This window comes from Podarcis cretensis, assembly GCF_951804945.1.
Source record: "Podarcis cretensis genome assembly, chromosome: 5".
In the NCBI taxonomy this organism is placed as follows: Eukaryota; Metazoa; Chordata; class Lepidosauria; order Squamata; family Lacertidae; genus Podarcis; species Podarcis cretensis.
In genome coordinates, this window is record NC_137174.1 from 50,250,743 (window position 1) to 50,274,750 (window position 24,008).

General features: G+C 40.7%; 2 protein-coding genes across 3 annotated transcripts in view; both read left to right on the top strand.

Annotated features, from left to right (window-relative positions):
* The window catches only part of HSPA12A (heat shock protein family A (Hsp70) member 12A), a 320,123-nt gene extending 301,495 nt beyond the window's left edge, over positions 1 to 18,628 (top strand). For both annotated transcript variants that reach the window (XM_079976664.1, XM_079976663.1), the window contains exon 13: positions 18,616 to 18,628. The gene's annotated coding sequence lies outside the window, so the exon portion shown is untranslated. The remainder of the gene's footprint in view (positions 1 to 18,615) is intronic.
* Positions 1 to 24,008, top strand: part of GFRA1 (GDNF family receptor alpha 1) — a 221,032-nt gene that overhangs the window by 70,961 nt on the left and 126,063 nt on the right. The gene's annotated exons all lie outside the window — the stretch shown is intronic.

The window sequence follows — 24,008 nt, forward strand, 5'->3', positions numbered from 1 at the left end:
CCCCAAGAGCTGTTATTTCTTAGTAAATATTGTTTGATCGAATGCTTAAGGTGCAACCTTTAACATATTCTTTGAAGAAATAAATTCAGCTGGGTGTTCCCCCCACAAAAAAGTAGGCTAATATGGCTGAATCAGAAATAAATGTATAATTAACCCCTTTTCATGAGAAATTAACATTCATTTTCTTGGGATTAGCAGGAAAGAGCATAATACAGGGCAGGTTTAGCATTCTCAGTAACCGTCTCAGGGGACCTTTAACACTCTTACAGGATTAGTGCCGCCAGTGATTCATCTGGTTACCATGCATACAGAAATAGTGCACAGCTTCTGACCATCAAAGAGGCTTTCCTAATTATCAGCTTTTACAAGTGAACATAGAAAGATTAGAATATAAATATTGTAGAAAGATGGCTTTAGGGTTCTTGAGGGAACAAGATAAAATGTGCTCTTCCCTCCAGGGAATAGTAAGATTGTTGAATGAAACTTTGCTGTATTGTTTGTGACATACCAGCATTTGGAAGATAAATCAGAATGTGTGTGTCCCTTTCTACAAGGGCATTGCATACACATCTCCTCTAACTTGGATTTATATTTCCTCTAAGGAGGTGGCGCAGAAGATTCTCTGGGGCAGCCCCAAAGCTGTGAATTTCCCTACTCGCAGAGGTGTGTATTTTATATACAGCTTTCAGCAAATGCTGAAGATGTACAGTGGTACCTCAGGTTAAGTACTTAATTCGTTCTGGAGGTCCGTTCTTAACCTGAAACTGTTCTTAACCTGAAGCACCACTTTAGCTAATGGCACCTCCCGCTGCTGCCGCACCGCCAGAACACTATTTCTGTTCTTATCCTGAAGCAAAGTTCTGAACCAGAAGCACTATTTCTGGGTTAGCAGAGCCTGTAACCTGAAGCGTATGTAACCTGAAGCGTATGTAACCCGAGGTACCACTGTACTTCTTAACCCTGGCCTCTGACACCTAAAATGTGTGTTTTCATGGCCCACCCTATTCTTGCACCTGCACTCTGTTTTAACTGTTTTTCATTCTGAATTCGAAATAGTTTTAACCCTGGTGAAAGGTGGATAGTTTAATGATGATGGCGGCGGCGGCAGCGATGGCTGTATAACACAATGATGAGTTAATGGACACTCTAGGACTTCTAACTTTGGAAATTAAACATGGCAGGTGACTGACCTGGATTTTAACTCAGCAGGCATTTACATACTGAAAAGTGAGCCAGTCATTATCAAATTTCTTCAAACATTGTGGTGTCAGTTGCAACCCATTTGATCATTACAAGGAATTTGAGAGAATATGAGTGATGCATGAACATGGTGATAAATTGGTTAATGGCTTAAAATTGCCCCCCTCCTACCTCTTACTGAAATCATTTAATGCAGTGCTGCGGCCTGCTGTTTTTCATTTCTCTGCTCATGTTTCATCAATTAACTTCAGTGACTATATTTTGGTACAGTTAGTCTAAAAGCTGCCTCATATGCTACCTCTCTCTGCTCGTATTTCAAAATCAATGAACTGGACTGGCAAAATGGATCACAATGCACATCCTTGAAATGTGGGTCTAGTAAGAAAACAAAGTTTGCTAAATACCTCTTACAGAGAAGGTACAGTAAAGTCCCACTGGGCAAAGTGAGTGAAATGGGGATTCCGTGCTAGGTTACATTTTAAGAATGAAGAGTAGGAACAAGTATGAATGGAAGCAGCTACAAATAGCCAAAGCACAACTGTGCTCCTCAACGCAGATATTTAGAGGAATGTAATGTTCTTTTTGGCAAAAAGATGTTCAGACTGAAGCTTTCTCCATCATAGCACCTGCGGTCTCTCAAGTTGCTAGTTGCATCCTGGAGATGCTGTGTTTATCTTGGCAGTTCTTCTTCACGAGTTCCGTTCAGTCCCACATATGGGGTCCTGTGTAAAATAAGTAAAATCAAGGGGTACAGATTCATCACTGAAGACTGTAGTAGGCTTAAGATCATGCAAATGCATCTTCCTAGTAAATTCAATATTAGCCTTATGTTGTGAAAGGTTGGGCAATGGTGACCTAAAAATGTTGTAGACTGTAGTGAAGTGGGGCGCTCCAAATCCTGCCGTTAAAGAGACTCATCAGCTGTATGCTATGAGAGGACAGTATCTGCAAAGTAGCATCATGCTTCAACTTTGGTCAGTTAGTCAGTGGGACCATGGAACTCAGGCAACCAGGGGAGGGTTGGAATTTTGGGATTTAGAAGATTCCAACACCATCAAGTCACAAGCCAAGGACTTATATATAGCAGGCAGGGATCTGGATTTTGAGGAATTTGAATTGGCTGATTTAGACATCACAAGTAACTAACAGAATCTCCTCATATTATTCCAGGAAGAACGAATCAAGTTGGTTCACTTAAAGATAGAGGTGGGACAAAGTCCTTGAGCATTGCTAGACAAGACTCATGGATTTATGACTTGGGGCTCTTATTTTCACAGTCACAACATTTCTTAGGAAGGGCTTTTTGCTGTAATGTGAACAAGAATGGAGGTGGCAAATACGAAGGATCTTTAAAAGAAGGGAAAATACTGAAAGAAAATAAAGTGAGACAACACATGACTCTCTAGGGGAAAAGGTCTGTTCACCTGGTGCTTTCTGTGTGGTCAGAAAGGAACTCTTTGGGAAGGCATTGGCTATCATGCCATGCGTGGAATGTTGCTGAACATGAGTGAGCATGAATAAACTTACACAGCTTTCTAGAGGGTCCCATTTGTGGTCCGCGTATGTGCTTTCCTACAACAGTTATAGGAAAGGAGCTCTGTTTTCAGCTGTAATGAAAAAGGATGCACCATGACTTTTCCTTCCTGTAACTCGTCAGCCACCATCTGCTCCCACCCCTGAAGAAAGAAGGACTTCTATTTGATCCACAGAACTGGGGGAAGAAGAGAGGGTGGGAGGTGAGGGAATAATGGATTCCCTTTGGTACCATTTAACGGTTTAGGAGTCTTTCAAGAAAAAGTTGGTAGCTGTACAGCACAGCTCTGTGCATGTTTACTCAGAAGCATGGATGGGGGAGAATTTTGATTCAGTTATGGGTGAACTTACCAAATTTGTTCTTTCTGGAATGATACATGAGTTGAAACAATACCAGAAGCTGAAGAAGAAAACCTAGCTGAGTTCCTGACCAAAGAATTTTCCAAGTTCTGGTCTATACAGGAAGAAAAGGATTTTAAAATTGTATCGGCTTTCAGACTTGGAAGATTTGCAAAGAAAGATAAGCCCAGAGATTGCTTGATAACTTTGAGATCGAGGGAGGAAAGGGACAAGATTTTGGGATTACACTACGAAAAGTCACTGGACATTTTGGATAAAAGAGCAGAAATTTACAAAGATATCCCGAAACAACTGCTGGACCTTAGATCCGCCTATCTTGAATTGGTGAGACTGTTAAGGAGTAATTCAATCATTTTCAGGTGGGAATTTCCTCAGGGATTATCCTTCACCTTCAGAGGGAAGAAAGTCAAGATTAAAACATTTGAAGATAGAGATAAATTTTTGATTGCTTACGGAGAGGACCTTCAGAAAGGAATCGAAACACCCTTGGGGCCTGGAGCATCTGCTGTACCTACTCCCTTGGAACTTGAAGATCCAGAGAAAAAGATACCACCCCCTGAGAAATAACAGATTTGCTCAGGATGTCTCTGCAACTGTTGAGCTGGAATATTAATGGGTGCAACTCTCCGGAAAAAAGGAGGAAATTATTTCATATATTGAAAAAAGAACAATTGGACATTATCTGTCTGCAAGAAACACATGTGACAAGGCTCCATAGAAAAGTGCTAATAAATAAAAGATTAGGCCAAGAATTTATATCTTCGGACCGAGTGAAGAAAAGAGGAGTGGTGATCTATGCAAAGGAGAGCCTATCACCTAAATTTTTATTTAAAGATGAGCAAGGAAGAATTTTGGCAATAGAGATACATTATCAAGGAGAGAAGTTTTTGATACTAGGAATTTATGCACCAAATGAAGGGAAATCGGAATTTTATAAGAAGTTGCATGAGAATGTCCTGGACTATTTGGACTATGACAACATCATTATGATGGGAGATATGAATGGCGTGGTATCAACCAACATGGATAAGTCACAAAATCAAAATCTTACAAAAGATGGAAGACTACCAAAGACCTTTTTTGAACTAACTGACAACATGGACTTGATTGACATTTGGAGGACAAAGAACCCCCTGGGAAGAGAAGGAACATTCTTTTCTGAAGCCCAACTGACATGGACGAGAATCGACCAAATATGGATATCTAGAGGTCTGGCACCTAAGACTGGAAAGGTGGAAATCTGCCCAAAGACCTGCTCCGACCATAATGCTGTAAAGATGAACATAACACTACTACCAGCCGGCTCCTTTAGATGGAAGATGAATGACAATTTGTTTAGAGATCAGGAGATTACCAAGAAGGCCCAAAAAGTTTTGAAGGACTATTTTGAGATAAATTTGAACACTACGGTGGAAAAAAGAATCATCTGGGATGCAAGTAAGGCCGTGATGAGGGGGTTCCTGATACAACAGAATGCTGTAAAGAAAAGGACACAAAATGAGAAAAAAAGATAAGATTTTGGAGAAAATCAAAGAACTTGAGAAGAAGCTAAGATCTAATCCGAAGTCACAGCCGATTCTTAGAGAAATTAAACTCCATCAAGCACAGTATTCTAAATTGATAAACCAGGAAATAGAGTGGAAACTCAAATTAATGAAACAAAGATCATTTGATTCGGCGAATAAATGTGGGAAACTGCTAGCATGACAGTTGAAAAAGAGACAGAAACTAAACACAGTTACAAATTTAGAGATTGAAGGAAGAAACATTCAGAACCCTGTGGACATTAGAAAGTGTTTCCAGCGATACTTCAAAAAATTATATACTCAAGGGCCGCAAGATGAGGACGAGATAAAACAATTTTTGAAAAAGAATGGATTACCAAAATTGTCACAAGAAAATAGAGTAATCTTGAACTCTAAAATAACACGACAAGAGATTGAACAAGCTATTCAGAATATGCAATTGGGCAAATCTCCAGGGCCAGATGGACTAACCTCCAAGTATTATAAGACATTGAAAGATTATTTGATACAACCAATGCTGGAGGTTAGCAATGAAATTTTGGAGGGGAAAAAGGCGCCGGAATCGTGGAAAGAAGCTTTTATCACATTGATACCAAAATCGGAAACTGAAAAGACTCAACTTAAGAACTACCGCCCCATCTCCCTCCTAAACGTGGATTACAAAATATTTGCAGACATATTAGCAAGTAGATTTAAAAAAGTCTTGAATCAGGTAATTCACAAAGACCAGGCAGGCTTTCTCCTAGGAAGACATTTGTTTGCTAACACAAGGAACATAATTGACATTTTGGAACTTTTGCAAACAAATATCAACACAAAAGCAGTTTTAATTTTTATAGATGCGGAGAAAGCCTTTGATAATATTTCTTGGAAATTTATGAAGGGAAATTTGGAAGGGATGGGGGTGGGACGGAGTTTTGGGAACGGGATTGACGCAATTTATTCAGAACAAAAGGCTAAACTGATAGTTAACAATGTGATTACTGAAGAGTTCAAAATTGAAAAAGGAACACGACAAGGCTGCCCGATTTCCCCACTGTTATTTATCTCTGTTCTGGAGGTGCTCTTGAACATGATCAGAGGGGACCGGCTGGTGGAAGGTATTCAGGTCGGAGCGAAACAATATAAACTTAAAGCGTTTGCAGATGATCTAGTTTTGACCCTTCAGGAGCCAGAATCTAGCACGAAAAAAGTATTACAATTAATTCAAGAGTTTGGTCGGGTAGCGGGATTTAAGTTAAATAAGCAGAAAACTAAGGTATTGGGGAAAAACTTGACAGTTACAGAGTCAGAACGGTTTCAGAAAGAGACAGAGTTGAACGTGGTTAAAAAAGTAAAATACCTAGGGGTAAATATAACAGCAAAAAATCTGAGTCTATTTAAAGATAATTATGAGAAATGCTGGGCAGAAATTAAGAGAGACTTAGAAAGTTGGACAAGATTGAAACTTTCCTTGTTAGGCCGAATTGCTGCTGTAAAGATGAATGTATTGCCGAAAATGCTTTTTTTATTTCAAACATTACAGATTGTGGACAAAACAGAGTGTTTCCGGAAGTGGCAGAGAGATATTTCTAAATTTGTCTGGCAGGGCAAAAAGCCCAGAATTAAGTTTAAGATATTAACTGATGCGAAAGAAAGAGGGGGCTTTGCCCTGCCAGACTTAAGGCTGTACTATGAATCAGCAGCTTTTTGCTGGTTGAAAGATTGGCTGCTTCTCGAAGACACTGATGTACTAGATCTGGAAGGTTTTGACAATGCGTTTGGTTGGCATGCATATTTATGGTATGACAAGGTTAAGATCAATAAGAATTTCAAGAACCATATTGTCAGAAAAGCAGTGTTTAATGTCTGGACAAAATACAAAGACTTATTGGAAAACAAAACTCCAAGGTGGCTTTCACCATTGGAAGCTAAGGCCCGGAAAAGACTCAATATGGAGGCCAAATGGCCGAAGTATTGGGAAATATTAGAAAAAGATGGAGATAATTGGAAATTGCAGAGTCAGGAGAAAATGAAAGACAAAGTGCGAGATTGGTTACATTATGCTCAGATTAAAGAAGTTTTTAAACTTGATAAAAAGTTAGGATTCCAGGTGGAAAAATCGAAGTTAGAAACGGAACTGTTAGAGCCTAAGACTAAGGTACTCTCAAGAATGTATAACTTGCTGTTAAAATGGAACACACAAGATGAAATGGTTAAATCGGCTATGATAAAGTGGGCACAGGACATTGGGTATAATATTATGTTTGAGGACTGGGAAAAGTTATGGACCATTGGGCTGAATTTCACTGCATGTAATGCTTTGAAAGAAAATGTAATGAAAATGATATATAGATGGTACATGACCCCAGTCAAACTTGCAAAAATATACCACTTGTCTGATAATAAGTGTTGGAAATGCAGGGAAAGTGAAGGAACGTTCTTTCACCTCTGGTGGACTTGCCCTAGGGTTAAGGCATTCTGGGAAATGATATATAATGAGCTGAAAAAGGTATTTAAGTATACCTTCCCTAAGAAACCAGAGGCCTTCCTTTTGGGCATCGTTGACCAGAGGGTGCTAAGGAATGACCGAACATTTTTTATGTATGCAACAATAGCAGCAAGGATACTCGTTGCTAAGCATTGGAAAACCCAAGATCTACCCACACTGGAAGAATGGCAGATGCAACTGATAGACTATATGGAACTGGCTGAGATGACTGGCAAAATTCGAGACCTGGGAGAGGAGACGGTGGAAGAAGATTGGAAGAAATTTAAGGACTATTTGCAAAAATATTGTAAACTGTATGAATGTTAAGGAGGATGCTTGATCACAAACAACTTGGCACCATTGAATTAGATAAACTGAACTATGAAGATAAGCTAAATTTAGGAAAAAATCAACTTTTAGATAATGATTAGGCTAAACTAAAAAGTTTTAAAAAGTCAAATGAATATATCTAAAATTTAAGATATAACATTGGAAAATTAGATAAGGTGGGGTCAAGGTGATAAATTGCTGAATTAATTTTTATATTTTGGAACGTAGGAGAGGGAGATGTGAGGAAGTCCAAAAAGGATAAGAAAATATGTTATGAAATGTGATGTTTTTTGTATGTTTTGTTTATTATGTTATAATTTTAAAAAAAAACTATTAATAAATATTATATATATATATAAAAAGAAACACAGCCTTCTTTTGAAATTCACACGTCTCCAAATTTTGCAGTGCAGTTATTCAGTCAAGTAATGCATACAAAAATGCATGTACTAGGTTAAGCAGGCATGAAAATGACTATATTAGTTAAATAATACACAAAATGCATTATATTAGGGAGTATTGCTTTGCAAAAATATGTATAAGGCAAAACTGCATACAAAAATGTATATATTTGGAAGAAATAATAAAATCCTGAACATTTTCATGAGAACTTTTTAACAACAATTCACAAAGTGATGTGAAAATGTAGAGAACTGAACTTAAGAATGAAAAAATGAGAAGCTGAGGGTGACTAAAATGGACATATTCAGGGCCCCATCTCTACTCAGGTGTAAATCCTACTGTGCTCGATGGCTCTTACTTCTTATGTTTAGGTTTCAGCCATATTGTTTTTATGAATATCAAGCTTCCATTTGTAAATACCATGATTTTCCTGAATGCATTTTGGTGATATACATGACATATCCTTAACCTTCCTTTTTTCACTATCACAAAATGCAATATACACAACAGTGTAGGAAGCAGAGTAGCTCCAGTGAAAAGTGGCTCTACATTTGTCTTCAGTGAGTCTCTTTCCACAAATCTTTAAGATTGCAGCTCTGCAATGGAAGGGGTAATTCAAATAGCTCTATAAACATAAGTATCCCCCCATGGATTTTTTTTATATATTTCTAATTATTAAGTAATAACAATTTTATGTTGCATGGGAAAATATTAATTTCTGATAAGTAATACTAGTCCACCACTCTAATGTGGCTTTGCATATGGGATGTGATCGTGGTTCCCCAGCAGAACAAAATGCAAAGGAACAAAATGCTTGATGCACACAAAACAGGATTTGGGGAATTGAAGTGAGAGATTAAGTAGGTCAATTTAATCACTGAGCGTGGAGAAATTAAATATTAAGCAATATGATGATTAGAAAAAGTTAAATTAGCTAATCTTACTATTTTCCTGAAGTGGTTCAGCTTTTGCTTTCCTGTGCTTTTAATACATTATGGCATATGCTCCCTCAGTGCCATTCTTCTATGTTAATATCCTCCAGTAGTGATTACATATTCTGATGCACTGGAGACAAGCATACATTTACCCAGCTGTGGCCCAAATGAGTCCTACAGAATCTATAAAATGTTTTAGTAGGCTGGTTATAACTTACTGGATTATTATTATTATTATTATTATATTTTAGTTACTGTATGTGGAGCTGTACAGATCATCCAAGTGGGTAGTCAAATGGATGCCCCTGGTATCTCAACCTTACGGCATCTCTAGTCCCTGGAGCCACTAGGAGCACACCAAAATAAATATAATTCAGTAATAATTGATTTCCCCATTTATCTGTGCTCTTTTACATTAAAACAAAAAACAAAAAGAAACTCAGCCCTATATTCACTAGGTTTGATAGATGTTCATGACTGAGTTTTATGAGATTATATAAATGCATTTTATCATGTTTGTATGGCATTCAGAATTCTTTTAAAAACCAGATTATGCTTTAAAAAGAGATACTGGACCTGGCTCTAGATTTAGTAATGCTTAGAGGAGATCAGTTGAAATTAATGTGAATTAAGTTAGTTATTAGTAGCTTAACACTATTAATAGGTCTTACTCTAAACATGACTAAGCCTGGATCTTTGTACAATTAATATTTTTAAATGGATATATATTATTTTATCCATCTTTTTAGTGATGCTCATCTGGTGTCGACAGCCATGTTTGGTAGACACTTAATTCTTCACAGTTCTTGGCTCTTTTTGGGTTAGGGTCAAAGGGTCTATGTGGCAATATGAGGAAATCAATCTTAGTGACATATGAGAGAAATCTTTTGCTTTAGAAGGTCTCCTTTGTGCTCATTTCTTTTATATATGACATAACTAGCCAAGAAACAACTTCTTTTACCCTTCATGTCTGTTTTTCACTTCCTCTTATATCCCTCTCCTTTCTCTTTACACCTGAACTTCTGTAATTACCCACATCAAACTCTAACACAAAGAAATATGTAGTTACTTGGAAGTAGCAGCCAAAGCATAAGTCCATCTGTTCTATAGTGTTATAGCACAGGGACCATGTTCAGATATTAGCCTATGCATGGAATCTGTTGAAACATGCTGTGATAAGCCATAGCACAAATGATTTTAAAGGTTGTGACAGGAACCATGCCACCTGTGGCCTAAGTTACTCAGTTGGAAATAAACCTACAGGAACTTTAAGCCCTTGCGTGCCCACCCAAGAAGAAGCATGTGAGTAACACTGCTGCCACCTCCCTAGGCCTCTCAGGTAGCCAAAGATCCATCTGAGAGGAAAATGGAATCTTGGAAGCAGTCTCATAAACATCTCCAAGATTGGAGAGGATAAATAAATACCGATGCCGAAATAAATCCCCTCTGCAGTGTTGCACTCCTGGGAAAGATTGCTTGAGAGTTTGTGCCAGACTGTCTTTGCTCTAGAGACAGCGTGGCACAACTCAAAAGGCCCTGTCTCCAGTCACAACACTCCTTCCTTCAGATGGCAGCTTGAACTGTGCCTGGAAATGGACCATCCAGAAATAGACAATCCGTCCTATGTAGATTAACCCTTGAATATACAGTTTGGAAACTAGCTAGTGCAGAATGCTGTAGCTAGGTAGTACTTCTCTGTGCAGTTATACAGGCGGAGACGGTTTTGCGTGCGTCCAGTTGATGCGTGACCTCTGACGCACGCGTACTTTTGGACCTGGAAGAGGGCAGAAAGGGAGGTGGAAGGGGAACAGGGTGGAATGGGAATATGCACACTCTGCTGGCATTTGCAGGGGCCAGGTACAGAATCCCTGCACAAAATGGTCGCTGCCTGTAGAACACCTACCTGATGAGATCTGCACTTGCTGCCTGTATGTTACAGGGCCCAATTTAAGGTGTTGCTGTTTAATATACAGAGCCCAGAATTACTGGGGACCTAGGTATTCCACCTGTCTCCACTCACACTAGCCAGCCCAGGTGCCATGATCCGTGGAGGGGGCCTTTCTCATGGTTCCACTGGTGAGTGTTGCTTGCTGCTTAGGGATGCAAGAGGTTCTTGTTTATAGCTGCACCCTGACAATGGAGCTCCCTTTCCCTAGAAACATGAATGGTTACTTCTTGGATGAGTTTCTGTCACCTTCTTAAAACAAATTTGTTCCTCCAGGCTTATGCTTTATCTGGTTAAGCTTGCTCTGGATTTTTGCAGGATTTTTGCTATTGTCAAATCTTTGATATTTTACTTACATTGCAGTGTTTTAAATTTGTTACTTTATTAATTGTGTTGGAAATGGATTTGTCACGACACAGTCTGCCAATACTGGAAATTAATAAATAGCTGTCCAGGTGTGCAAGGGTTGAACTTTAGTAACGAAAACTTATCCATCGGCCACCTGTTTGCTTCATGGATATTGTCAGAGCTGCCTCCAGGTCCCAGCTCACAGAGGACCAACACTAGGCTGTAGTTATGTACAAAAGTCTTTATTGAGATTCAGTCTCCATTTTAAAGCCGCAGCGTGCAGCTCTACGTCTCGACCTTAGACCGGCGAAGTCCCGTCTGAGTCTCCTCCCCCTCCACACCAGTTCAAGACTCTCGCTTTGCTCCACCTCTTCCTAAGTTCCTTTCTCCTCTGGGCCCTCCTGCCCGCTAGGGTCTCATCCTTCCTGGACTCCTCTGACGCTGACCCTGACGATTCTTGCCCCTCCTTCCGGCGGGCTTTAGGACCTGGTTCCCTATCCGGGCTACCTTCTGTGCCGCTCGCCTGTACCTTTGAACTTGGCGCGCGCGCCCAGCCTGCAACTTTCCTCTTAACCGTTAACTCGCTCTCCGATGGAGGCGTGGTCCACCCTGACTCATCTTCTCTCGCTGGTGGTGCATATGTGGGCTCTGACACCTGGGACTCCTCCCCCCCACTACGCTCTGGTGGGGAAGCTGGTCCTGATTTGCAACTGCTGCTCTGGGAGTCCCCGCTGGCCCCTTGCTTCTGGGGTGTCCCCCTTGGGTCGCCCCTTGCCCTGCCCATCGGCGCCCCCTTCTGTGAATCTTCCGATTCGCTGGAGAGGCTCATGGAATCTATCGGGCTGCTGTCATATTCTCCTACGCTGCCCTCGGATTGCTCCCCCTCGCTTTCCATCTCCTCTCCTCCCTGCGCTCCCGCTGAGTCCCTGACAGATATGTTCCAGTTTTACAAGTCCATATAAAATGTTTTTCCACTCTCCCCAGTCACTCAGAAGTTCTGTATATGAAATTAACTAGGGAAAAAGATAGATACCAGTAAGTTAAAATCTGCAGTAAATGCATATATTTTTCTGATTGCAGAAACTAGGGTTTTGGAGTACAAACTTTACAATATTTGGCATAACTGTAAGACAGGTGTTCAGAAAACTAGAATGATGCATTACTACTGGACAGATATAAACTAACATCAATAGCACTGAATATGATCAGAGAAGCGTGGGTCTGTTTGCGCATGAAAATTCAGTCTTGTGAAATTGTATTTTCCCTTTGAGTAGAAACTGTTCATGTTTACCACACGGATGGATCATTAGTGTTGTGCTAGATTGGCATCTCATTTTGGACATGATGTACCTGATTGTTTGAGCAAACCGCAGCAACGTGTATCAATGACTGTAATTATCGTATTTGTCACTGTTTTCTGCAACAAGTAAAGATACATAATTCAAGCTGACAAGTACAAAGATTTTATTGGAATGACCCTCGAAACCCTAACTCCTCATTAATATACAGACGAATGCACAATATCAATTAAGTGTAAGATATAGCCTCAGGGCTTCTTGCCATTAGAAGCAGTTAACAATTAATAGTGTGACTGCAAGTTGTTTTGTTACATGTTTCCTGTCACGACATTGATTAAAAAAGAAAAGAAAAACTTTTACATTTTAAAACTCCGTTTAAAAATTAGCACGTGTATGTGTTCCATGTTTTGAATTATTATTTCCTTTTGTGGTTTTTTGATTCTACCTCGGAATGGAGTAAAAGTGAATAGCCTTTAAAATGAAGCTATTGTTTATTCACAAATCAAATAAGCTAGCGACAGCTGCCCTAGTGGCTTTCTCATTCAGTTAAATTAATGCCTTAGGCCTCAGGGTGAATAGTCTTCTGGGGAGAATGTGGGCATTTATTTTCGATTCCCATTCAGTGTAGGGTCTTTTAATGCCAAATCCTATTTAATGTGCTCATGTTGTGTTGAACTGCGTGCAAATGTATACTGTGGGCCACTTGATAGAATTCATACTGTTAAAGTCACATACAATTTATGCTTGAAAAGTAAGGCCTTCTGTGTGGAACAAGCAGCACATGCTTTTGTTTTTACTTTAATTTAAGGCTCCAGAGAAGCTGGCGAACATTTTATGTGACAGATTACTATGCTCTTTTTTAAAAAAAGTTTATAAAACTTAACTAATTAATCAGGACTTCATGGGCAATTTACATATTTAGTTCTTACATTTCTGCCTCCAAGGAGCTCAGGCAGCATACATTGTTCCCCTCTTCCCCTCAGTCTTATCCTGACCGCAACCCAGTGAGGTAGGCTAGGCTAGGCTAGGAGAGAGCAACTGCCGATAAATTTGCATTAAAATGCTGGCAACTGTTCATGAGGATTCTTTTTTAAAATTGTTGCAGAAATATGGAGAGCTCAAGTTTTAAGACTGGAAAAACGAGAAACTTAGGAGACTTGAAGTGGACAGTGTGAAAGGTGCAAATATGGCGGGGGGGAGGCAGCAGCAGGGCTGTGTATTTAGCCCAACCCTCAAAGTTGTATGGCTCGTCCCACTTCCTAATAAGTTGGAACAATAATGTCTGAAGAAGGGAGACTGCTCTGCACAGTCTCTCTCTGTCTGATTTAGAACAGGGTTCAAAATTGCATGGAGAAGCTCCATGCAGCCAATGGCAGGAGGAGCTGCACAACTTTGGGGGTTCGGCTAGATACATGGGCTTTCTGCCACAATTGCCCTCTTCCACGTGGTAATTTGCATTGGTTGTCAGATTCTCAAAACAGATAAAATGGGATAGACTGCAGAAGCACTGTCCTGGCCCATATAAATCAAGCTGCTCTCCCGTTATAGTGATGAGCGTGCATGCCCTCTTCCCCAGCAAATGATGTACCATTTGGTGCTCCATACCAATGCCTGATCGCTTGGAGGATCTTCTTCCTGTTTTGTTTTGTTTTGTTTCTTGAGTGACAGAAATAATACTAGCATAAACTGAGCTCAGTATACCTTCCCAGGATCTATTCATGCTAAGCTGTCACGCTCTGATCAAAATATGCACTGTGAAGTGAATTCCCCCCTTCCCACCAGGCCTATGTCCTCCATTGTAGCCCCATTGATTTCCTGGAGCTGGCTGCACTTTTTGCAGATAGCAGAAACCGTGCAAAAGCCCCATGTGAAATGGAATGAGACGCAGACTGTTCTCCTCTGGCACGTGCCAAGGACTCGGGGAGAGGGAAGGCTTGGTGGCGACCACAAATGCTAGTGAGAACTCCTTTTATCCTACGTGTAGAGAATCATTTGCCCATTTTGGCAAAACCTGCTTGAATATACAAAAGCATGAGTATGATGCCTGCTATCTTTTTCTTTTTACATTGCTATTTACTTACCTATTTCTTTGCTTTGTCTTTCTTACCCACCTGTTCAAATATGACACTAGGAACTGCTTTCCTTTCACACACAAGTAAAAAAACCCAAAACCCTTTCATATTTTTAATTAACCCCCTCTAGCAGGCTAGAACAGAACTCTTCTTGCATATATTTTCACTAACTAGCTTTTTTGTCATTGTCAAAGATCTAAGCAATGCTATGCTTGGGCATAAATTCAATTAGCATTTCAATCTTTGCTTCACTTGAATAGTTCAGCCGTGTGCTTAAAGAAGGACAATTCTGCGACTATAGATAAATAGAGAATTTAATTTTTCTTTCTTTAAAGGAAATATGGCCTAACCATGTCAAGTGAAATTGAAATGGGAAGAGATTAGCCATAGCAGTTACATTTACATTTGTTTTTCCAGCAAGCCTTCGAGATCTCCTTCCGCTTCTTACAGGCTGGAAATTAGTAGCTTATATAAACTTGCTGTATACGCTGCCTAGGAATGGGCTAAATCCCATTTGCGTGTATTAAAAACATGCCATTCTGCATGCACATACAGAAGTATAATTTTTGCTGCCAGTTGAGGCAAATCACCTAAACGCTTGGATAGTTTCAGTCTTTCTGGGGGCATGGGGGGGGGAAGCTCTAAGTCTTGGAGTTCTATGTTACAGTAAATAATTTACACATAAAGGCGGCCTTTTGCTGGCTAAATGTTTTTCACTCATCATATTATTTCTTTCTATTCACTCCCCTTTGGAGATGCATTCCAGGGGCAAGATTCACCACTCGCCACTACAGTAGGGCATGGTTAGCGAGAGAAGGAGACTGTGAAAGGAATACTTTGAAATGTTAACAAGCAACTCTTTGGCAATTGTTTTACTGACAGCTCTGGAACTGGGTACTGAATCTTTCATGTGCACTGCCTGATGTAAGGCGGCTTTGTTCTTGTGAACATCCCTTCTGTCTGAGGCAAGGGATCCTCCAAGCCATCCAATATGCACTTTATCTGCATACCAGATTTTCTTTCAAAGATAAAAAAAAACCCCACTCTTCTACCTCTCTACTGTGTAAACAATCTTCTTGTGATTTCAGAGTACTTCAGTTTATATCCTCTCTTTGAAAACAAACCCCCTTAATGATATTTGAACATGAGTTCCAGATGTGACAGTTTCGAAGACTCTTCCCATGGGACTTTGCTAGTAGTTTCATTTGCCCAGGACGCTTTATTAGAACAGCCTTTTGCCTTCCCCATTAATTTATTTCTCTTTTCCCCTCTGTACATTGCTCATTCCTAGCAACCATTACCAGATCATATCCATAACCTAATGAAGTAATGGGAAGAGCAACATTATACAGGCGACAAGCCCTTAAAGTGCCCTCTTTCTCTCTCTGTATATGTGTGTGTGTGTGTGCGCGCACACACACACGCACACGCACACACGTCACAGTTTTGCCTTTCTGTAGAAATATATTTTTAAAGGATCTGAAGATATTCACTGGCCCAAAACGTAAAACTTTTCTCAAGTGAGAGAAATCAGGTTGGCATTGAGTACCAGCCAATATGATGTCTCCAAAAGTTAAATACAACACAGTACAAAAAGATAGAATTGTTACAGAGTACATCACACCAAAGAACCCTGGGAACTTTAGTTTGTTAGGGGTGCTGCGAGTTATTAGGAGATCCCATTCTCCTCACAAAGCTACGATTGCCAGAGGGATTGGTTGTATAACAACTCTTAGTGCCCTTAACAAACTACAGTTCCCAGGATTCTTTGGAGGGAAACCGTGACTGTCTGAAGTGCTATGATACTGCTTTAAAAGTGCAGTGCAGATGGGACCAAAGAATTTGAGTGTGCTTAATAAAATGACACACACATATCACTGATCAGGAAACGATACTCAACTATAGCATCCTGCACAGTGTTCGCTTTGTGGCAAACCTCGATTTTCTGTTGTGCAATGTGCAAAACAACCTTAGCAAACAAGTATGAGCACACGAAAGGAAATGTTCTACAAGTGAAGTAATGGGCAACAAATAACTTGGTTAAAAAATAATCCACTGAATGTTCTTGGAAGAAAAGGCTCTTCCATTAATTAAAATGGTCAGAGTTGTGTACCCTTTCTGAAAGTTTGTTCAATATGAAATTGCTGATAGCCATTGATAGAATGAGATTTAGTGCTCTGGGCATTTGCATACATGCGCTACTACTTAGCATTTATAGATCACTTTCCTAAGTATTCACAGCACTTCACATATATAATCTAAATAATCTTTTAAAAATATGCCTGAATAGGCTAGTATTAGTATTCCCATATTGCAGCTGGGGAGCTGAAGCTGAGAAAATACATCTGGATATCTTTGAGGTAAGATTTGAACCAACTGTCAGCTCACCAGAAGGGGGTAACTCCAGAAATTCAGGCCCCTAAGCACTTTTTCTGTCCTGCAAGACACCACCACTACTTTTAAACCTCTATGCCAAACCCTGGGCCCTGATAGAGATGCAGATCGCCCACTTCCTGGTCATCAGATTTGATGAGTGAGAAGTGATAACTGAGTCAGCTGAGGGGGCTGTGAACCAGTGCCCGTGTGTGTGTGTGTGTGTGTGTGTGTGTGTGTGTGTGCATGTATGCAGGAGTATGCATTTGAGTGTAAGTGTCATACAGCCTGGAGGTTGTGCAAAGGTGAATGTGGTCCTCAGATCAGAAAAGCTTAGCCACACTTGCCTTAGACCCTATCTGCATTATACGTTAAAGGCAGTGTCATACTATTTTAATCTGTGGCTTCCCTCTCTTGGGAGACTCGTAGGAGCTGTTGTTTGTTAAGGGTGCTGATAATTGTTAGGAAGCCCCTAGTCCCCTCACTGAACTACTATTCCAAGAGTTCCATGGAAAGAGGCTGATACAGGAGAGGCCTGTTTTGTTGCAGCTGGGCCAGACGAAGGGGTCCGGTTGTGCTGATGCAGGTGTACCATGGCATTTCTTCTCTCTATGATCCTCCTAGCTCCTCCTCTGGTCACCACTCTGGATACACAATCTGTCTATCGTCAGGCACTGCATTGGTCTGTAAGGGATTCCCAAACGGGGTTGGTGTTGCCAGCTTTCATATCACATTTGCAGACATCTTTGTAATGCAGAGTTGGTCTGTCAATGGACCTTGGGCCTGAAGCCAGCTCCCCATACAGCACAGTTTGATTAATATACCAATCAATCTGGGTTTGAAGATAATAATGTTCCACGTTATAGGTCTGTTTCACAGAGAATGTATGTAATGTGGTTGAATTCACTGAAGTGCCGTTTGGCCAGTATTATTGTAGGAAAGCAGCCACAAGAAGGGCTGAATGTATCTCCTGTTCCAAGTGCAGGTGTCAATTGGAAACAGCTTTCACAGGTGACACCAAAAATGACTTGCTTTTCAAGTTGTGTTTGTGGTTGATAGGCTGCATAATGTAGTCAGTTTAAAACTAGAACAGAAATCCACCCCAGTGTAGCTGTTTAATATGAATGATCTAACCAACCCGGTGCACTCCATATGCTACAACTCCCACCAGCCCCAGACAGTATAGCCGATGGTGGGATTCCAGAGTTTTGGTGAGTACCAGATTGGAGAATGCTTCAGTAGGCCATACTTGTGGTAATAGTGGCTGATAATAGTTGTGTGGAGCAGCCACAATCCTATAGATGCTCAGCTTAACATTTGGACTCTCTTCTTATGGAAGTGCTTCTTCTAATGCTAGGGGGCAGTGTTTCTTACAAGTTTGGTATATTGGCATTTGAACATACAGACCTGTGTGAAAGAAAAACATTTTTAAGTTTCGGTATTAAGAGTGGCTTTTGACATGATTCTGGTAAATCTTAGAAAGGCTTAATTGCTACTCACACCAGTGAAACTTGCACTTGACCTTTGACATATGGGCCCCGTATAAACAGGGAATTGCCCATATTTTAGAATATCTAGCTGAAACATCCAGTGCATTGACTGGTCAGATTCTTTGATGTCAGCTTTTGAGGCTTGATAATGTGGACAAGATGCTTGGAATGGTGAGGCCAACTTCATGCCTTCTTGATCCCTGTTTGTCATGGCACAAAAATCTAGCCAGATGGGACAAACTGGGTGGGTCCAAGGACTAGTCAGTTCACCGCTGCATGAGGGGTGGCTTCCCACTCCCTTGAAGGAGACAGCGGTGTGCCTGCCTCTAAAAGGCTCTCCCTGGACCTGGACGATCTTAATTGCCCAGCTGCGAAAGTTCCGTTTTGGGATGGGGATTGAGCCCCATGTAGATTGGATTGCAGTAATCCAATCTGAAAGTTAACAGAGCATGGAGTATAGTGGCCAAGCCATCTCTGTCCAAAGGGGTCAGAGCTGGTGAACCAGATCCTAGTCACTGAGGCCACCTGAGCCTCCAGTGACAGCGTTGAACCCAGGAGCTCCCCCAAACTGTGAACATGTTCCTTCCAGGGGAGTGCAGCCTCCTTGGTTAGCATAGTTAATGTGATGGTAATTTCATGGCTGGATCATTGCAATTCGCTCTATGTAGGACTGTCCTTGAACCTGTTTGGAAATACATAGTTAGTGCAAACTGCTGTAGCGAGACTGCGTCCGGCATCACCTTACCATCATTATATAACATTGGTGTTGAAATCTCTGCATTGGCTACCAATACATTACTAAGCCAGATTTAAAGTGTTTGTTTAGAGCCCTAGAATGCTCAGGACTGAGATAGCAGAAAGACTCCCTGCTCCCTTATACATCTGCCTGGACTTTGAGGGCATCAGAGGATGCCCTTCTCATACCACCACAGTGCTTTGAGATATGCTATGTGATGGCTCTTCAGAAGGTTTTCTCATTGGTGCCGCTCTGACTCTGGAATGTCTTCCCCTCTCAGGTGTAAGCAGCAGCAATGCTAATGAATTCTTTAACACAAGGTAAAGAATGTGACTCTACATGTAAACATTTTACTGAAGTGGTGGCTTTCATTGTTAGTACAGGGGTAGCCAATGTGGTAACCTCTGGTATTGTCGGACTACAACTCCCATCATCCCCTCCATTGTTCATGCTGGCTTGGGCTGATGAGAGCTAGAGTCCAGCAACATCCAAAGGGCACTATGGGTGGCATTCAGTGTCAGTTCTGCTCAGAATAGACCCATCGAAATAAATGGGCATGGCTAACTCAGGATTTCAGTGGGTCTGTCCTGAGTAGGACTTGTACAGTCCCATGTCAGACATCACTACCACCCCATATTGGTATATTGTATGTTTTAAGTTGCATTTAAATGAAATATTGTTTTATTGTCATTCATTTATTTCAAGTATTTATATACCTTTTTTTAAAAAAAAAGCACAAAGTGGTTCATAAAGCACTTTACAAAACTTAATGTTTCTCACTCTCATATTGTGTGAACAATGAAGAGCAGGCTATAAATGGTTTAAACAAACAAACAAACAAACAAGGATGCCCTTATCTGTCTCCTTCCATCCTTTCCTTTTCAAAACACGTGGAGGAAAGAATGCAGTGGAAATGGTCCTCATTCACATTCATTCTGCAGCACCTTCCATAAATGTGCCCAACTATTTATCTGTGCCATTTTGTGTTTTCTTTGTTCTTCCCAACCATTTTGTTCTGTTGCTTATTTTGTTTCATTCTGCTAGTCTTCCTGTTTGTCTTTTTCCGTGTCTGGAATAGCTGCCTTGGCTTCAGCCAGATGTCCTCTTTTCTTCCGGCTTTTCCTTAAAACCCAATTCCCCTACCCCGCCCCCCCAGCAAACCTTCCTTCCTTTGTCTTTGAATAATCCGTTCGGCTTTTCTAGTCTGAATTTGTAGTGACATGCCATGCATTTGTTTTTGTGTAACAATTTATTTGATGCATGGATTGCGTATTCCTAATGTTGAGAAAACTTGAAGAGCTAAACAATTCCTTCTGAATGATTATTATTATTATTATTAGTATTATTATTAAAATGATGAAAGCAATAGCAATTAGTTGCCTTTATACAAGTTCACATTTTCTTTCTTATCAGAGGTTTAAAGACTGACGGAACAGCCTTTGTTTATGTCAGCTAAAACATTATTCAACTCTGAAGCAAGAAGAATGCTTTGAATTGTAAAGTGAAAGATTAGGGAAAAAATATGAAACAAAATAACTAATCCTTTAGAAAAGGAAGGAAATCATTCAAACCCATAACACAATTTGAATTTACTGTTAATGACTTGTAATTTACTTTTTTTTCTCCCTGAAATGTGCTTCTGTTGCATTAATCAATTTGGCATAGTCGTGATATATTACATTTATGTTACATTTAGCATTTTCATATCCAGACAATCCTTACCAGTGATGATGCCTTACAGCTAACGCAGTTTAGTTAGGACAAGCCAAGAATAAGGCTTTAAATAGAATTTGCATCAACAACCAAACAGAATGTACACAAGAAAAAGATAAGCTGTAACCTAATATGTCTTGTTTTATTGAACAGGAACTAGTTGAATCCATTTGCTTTCTTTTCTCATGATGGTTTTACAGCTGTAAAACAGGAAGGAGATGTGGGTGGAAATGGTGGATTTGTTTGTGTGGGCCAAATCATAACCGAAAGCCAATCTTTATGACCAATTGTTTTTACCAAGTCAATAAAGCTCGATAGATCTGGCTCAGAACACAACTGAACTCTGTTTCTAGATGATGATTATGTTGTTGCATGTTAGCAGTGCCATTTTATCAGGCAGCTAAGCTTTAAATATTTTACAAGGCATTAGAAGGAGTGCTGTTGTATCCAAAGATTTAAATCACATATAGTCTGTGGAGTTTGTTGTCTAAAAATGGTCCTGCATTTTTCATTTATGACCAAAGCAACATTCTTGTAGAAATCTGGGAGACTAACCAAAGATTAGTCAGTTTCCTTGGGGTCGGGCTTAATGTTCATATAGTTTTTCGTTTTGATTCATGAAACGTGAATCCTATAGCTCACTGGATTACTATTGTTAAATTATGCAAGTTCTTTTAACCTATTACAATGCTTCCATAGTATTTGTTTCAGCATTGTTACCACACTTGCTCTGGGCAGTGGATGACTGGGGAATTTCGTCTGGTGCTAGGGGAACATTTTGCCTCTGCAGCGCCTGGCTCTATGCTATCACATCAGTAGAACTGGCCCACTCACTGGCACAATTTGCAACATTAATATGAGCACAGTGTGGCTCTCATCAGTGGTTCTGCTTTCTCAACTCAAAAAAACATTGACTTCCACTGAGAAAGGAAAGCAAAGGCTATCTATCTTGGATCTTCTTGTGCTCAAGGTTTAGGGGGGATATAGTTGCTTCTCTCATTCCTGCTAATATTTCCTCCAGTTGCAGCCATTCTCCTTTGATCATATGGTTCCTTTTTGCTCCTTTTCTTTTCACCTCTCTCTTCCACATCTGCATATGTGCCTTGGTGACCATTTTGGAACATCTGTGATCTTTCTGTAACTTTTGCTTGCTTGGTCCCAATCATTCTTGTCATGAACAACTTAGTGAAACATAGAATCATAGAATCATAGAATCATAGAGTTGGAAGAGACCACAAGGGCCATCGAGTCCAACCCTCTGCCAAGCAGGAAACACCATCAGAGCACTCCTGACATATGGTTGTCAAGCCTCTGCTTAAAGACCTCCAAAGAAGGAGACTCCACCACACTCCTTGGCAGCAAATTCCACTGTCGAACAGCTCTTACTGTCAGGAAGTTCTTCCTAATGTTTAGGTGGAATCTTCTTTCTTGTAGTTTGGAACCATTGCTCCGTGTCCGCTTCTCTGGAGCAGCAGAAAACAACCTTTCTCCCTCCTCTATGTGACATCCTTTTATATATTTGAACATGGCTAACATATCACCCCTTAACCTCCTCTTCTCCAGGCTAAACATGCCCAGCTCCCTTAGCCGTTCCTCATAAGGCATCGTTTCCAGGCCTTTGACCATTTTGGTTGCCCTCCTCTGGACACATTCCAGTTTGTCAGTGTCCTTCTTGAACTGTGGTGGCTAGAACTGGACACAGTACTCCAGGTGAGGTTTGACCAGAGCAGAATACAGTGGCACTATTACTTCCCTTGATCTAGATGCTATACTCCTATTGATGCAGCCCAGAATTGCATTGTCTTTTTTAGCTGCCGCGTCACACTGTTGGCTCATGTCAAGTTTGTGGTCAACCAAGACTCCTAGATCCTTTTCACATGTACTGCTCTCAAGCCAGGTGTCACCCATCTTGTATTTGTGCCTCTCATTTTTTTTTGCCCAAGTGCAATACTTTACATTTCTCCCTGTTAAAATTCATCTTGTTTGTTTTGGCCCAGTTCTCTAATCTGTCAAGGTAGTTTTGAAGTGTGATCCTGTCCTCTGAGGTGTTAGCCACCCCTCCCAGTTTGGTGTCATCCTCAAATTTGAGCAGGATGCCCTTGAGTCCATCATCCAAGTCGTTGATAAAGATGTTGAATAAGACCGGGCCCAAGACAGAACCCTGTGGCATCCCACTAGTCACTCTTCTCCAGGATGAAGAGGAACCATTGATGAGCACCCTTTGGGTTCGGTCAGTCAGCCAGTTACAAATCCACTGAGTGGTAGCATAGTCAAGTCTGCATTTTACCAGCTTCTTTACAAAGATATCATGGGGCAGCTTGTCAAATGCCTTGCTGAAATCAAGGTAGGCTACATCCACTGCGTTCCCTTCATCTACCAGGCTTGTAATTCTGTCAAAAAACGAGATCAGGTTAGTCTGACTTATTTTTCAGAAATCCATGCTGACTATTGGTGATCACAGCATTCCTTTCTAGGTGCTCACAGACTGTTTGCTTAATGATCTGCTCTAGAATCTTCCCTGGTATTGATGTCAGACTGACTGGGCGGTAATTATTTGGGTCCTCTCTTTCCCCCTTTTTGAAAATAGGGACAACATTTGCCCTCCTCCAGTCTGCCGGGACTTCGCCTGTTCTCCAGGAATTCTCAAAGATGACTGCCAGTGGTTCTGAGATCACATCTGCCAGTTCTTTTAATACTCTTGGATGCAGTTCATCTGGCCCTGGAGTGCATCCAAGAGTATTAAAAGAACTGGCAGATGTGCTGACGTTTCAAGAGACTTTTAGTCAAGCTTTGTGACCAGTGCAAATGAGCTGTGTTTGCATGTGACAGAAAAAAAATCTAGCAAAAATTCTAAGGAAAAGCAGTTTAAGGAGAGGGGAAATGGTGTGGGGAGGCGATATTAGATCCTTTCCTATCATTTCTATCATTCAGGAGTAAGGACCTGTGGCCCTCCAGATGCTGCTGTACTACAACTCCCATCATTCCTGGTCATTGGCCATGCTGGCTGGGTCTGACGGGATCTGGAATACAGCAGCATTGGGAAAGGCACAGGTTCCGCATCCCTGCACTAATTCAAGTCAACCCAGCCCCCTCCAGCTGCTTTCCCTATATATGGATTCAGCTGTGCGTTTTTTCAACCAAATAAGTATTTTGAAACTCATGGGTGGTGGTGGGGGTGGGAGCCATTTGGAAGGATCAATTTGGAGCAAGAAATAACAGGTGGAGAAACAAGCACCCATTTCCTTTGTCATTTCTTCCCTTAAAATTGACTTTTCCA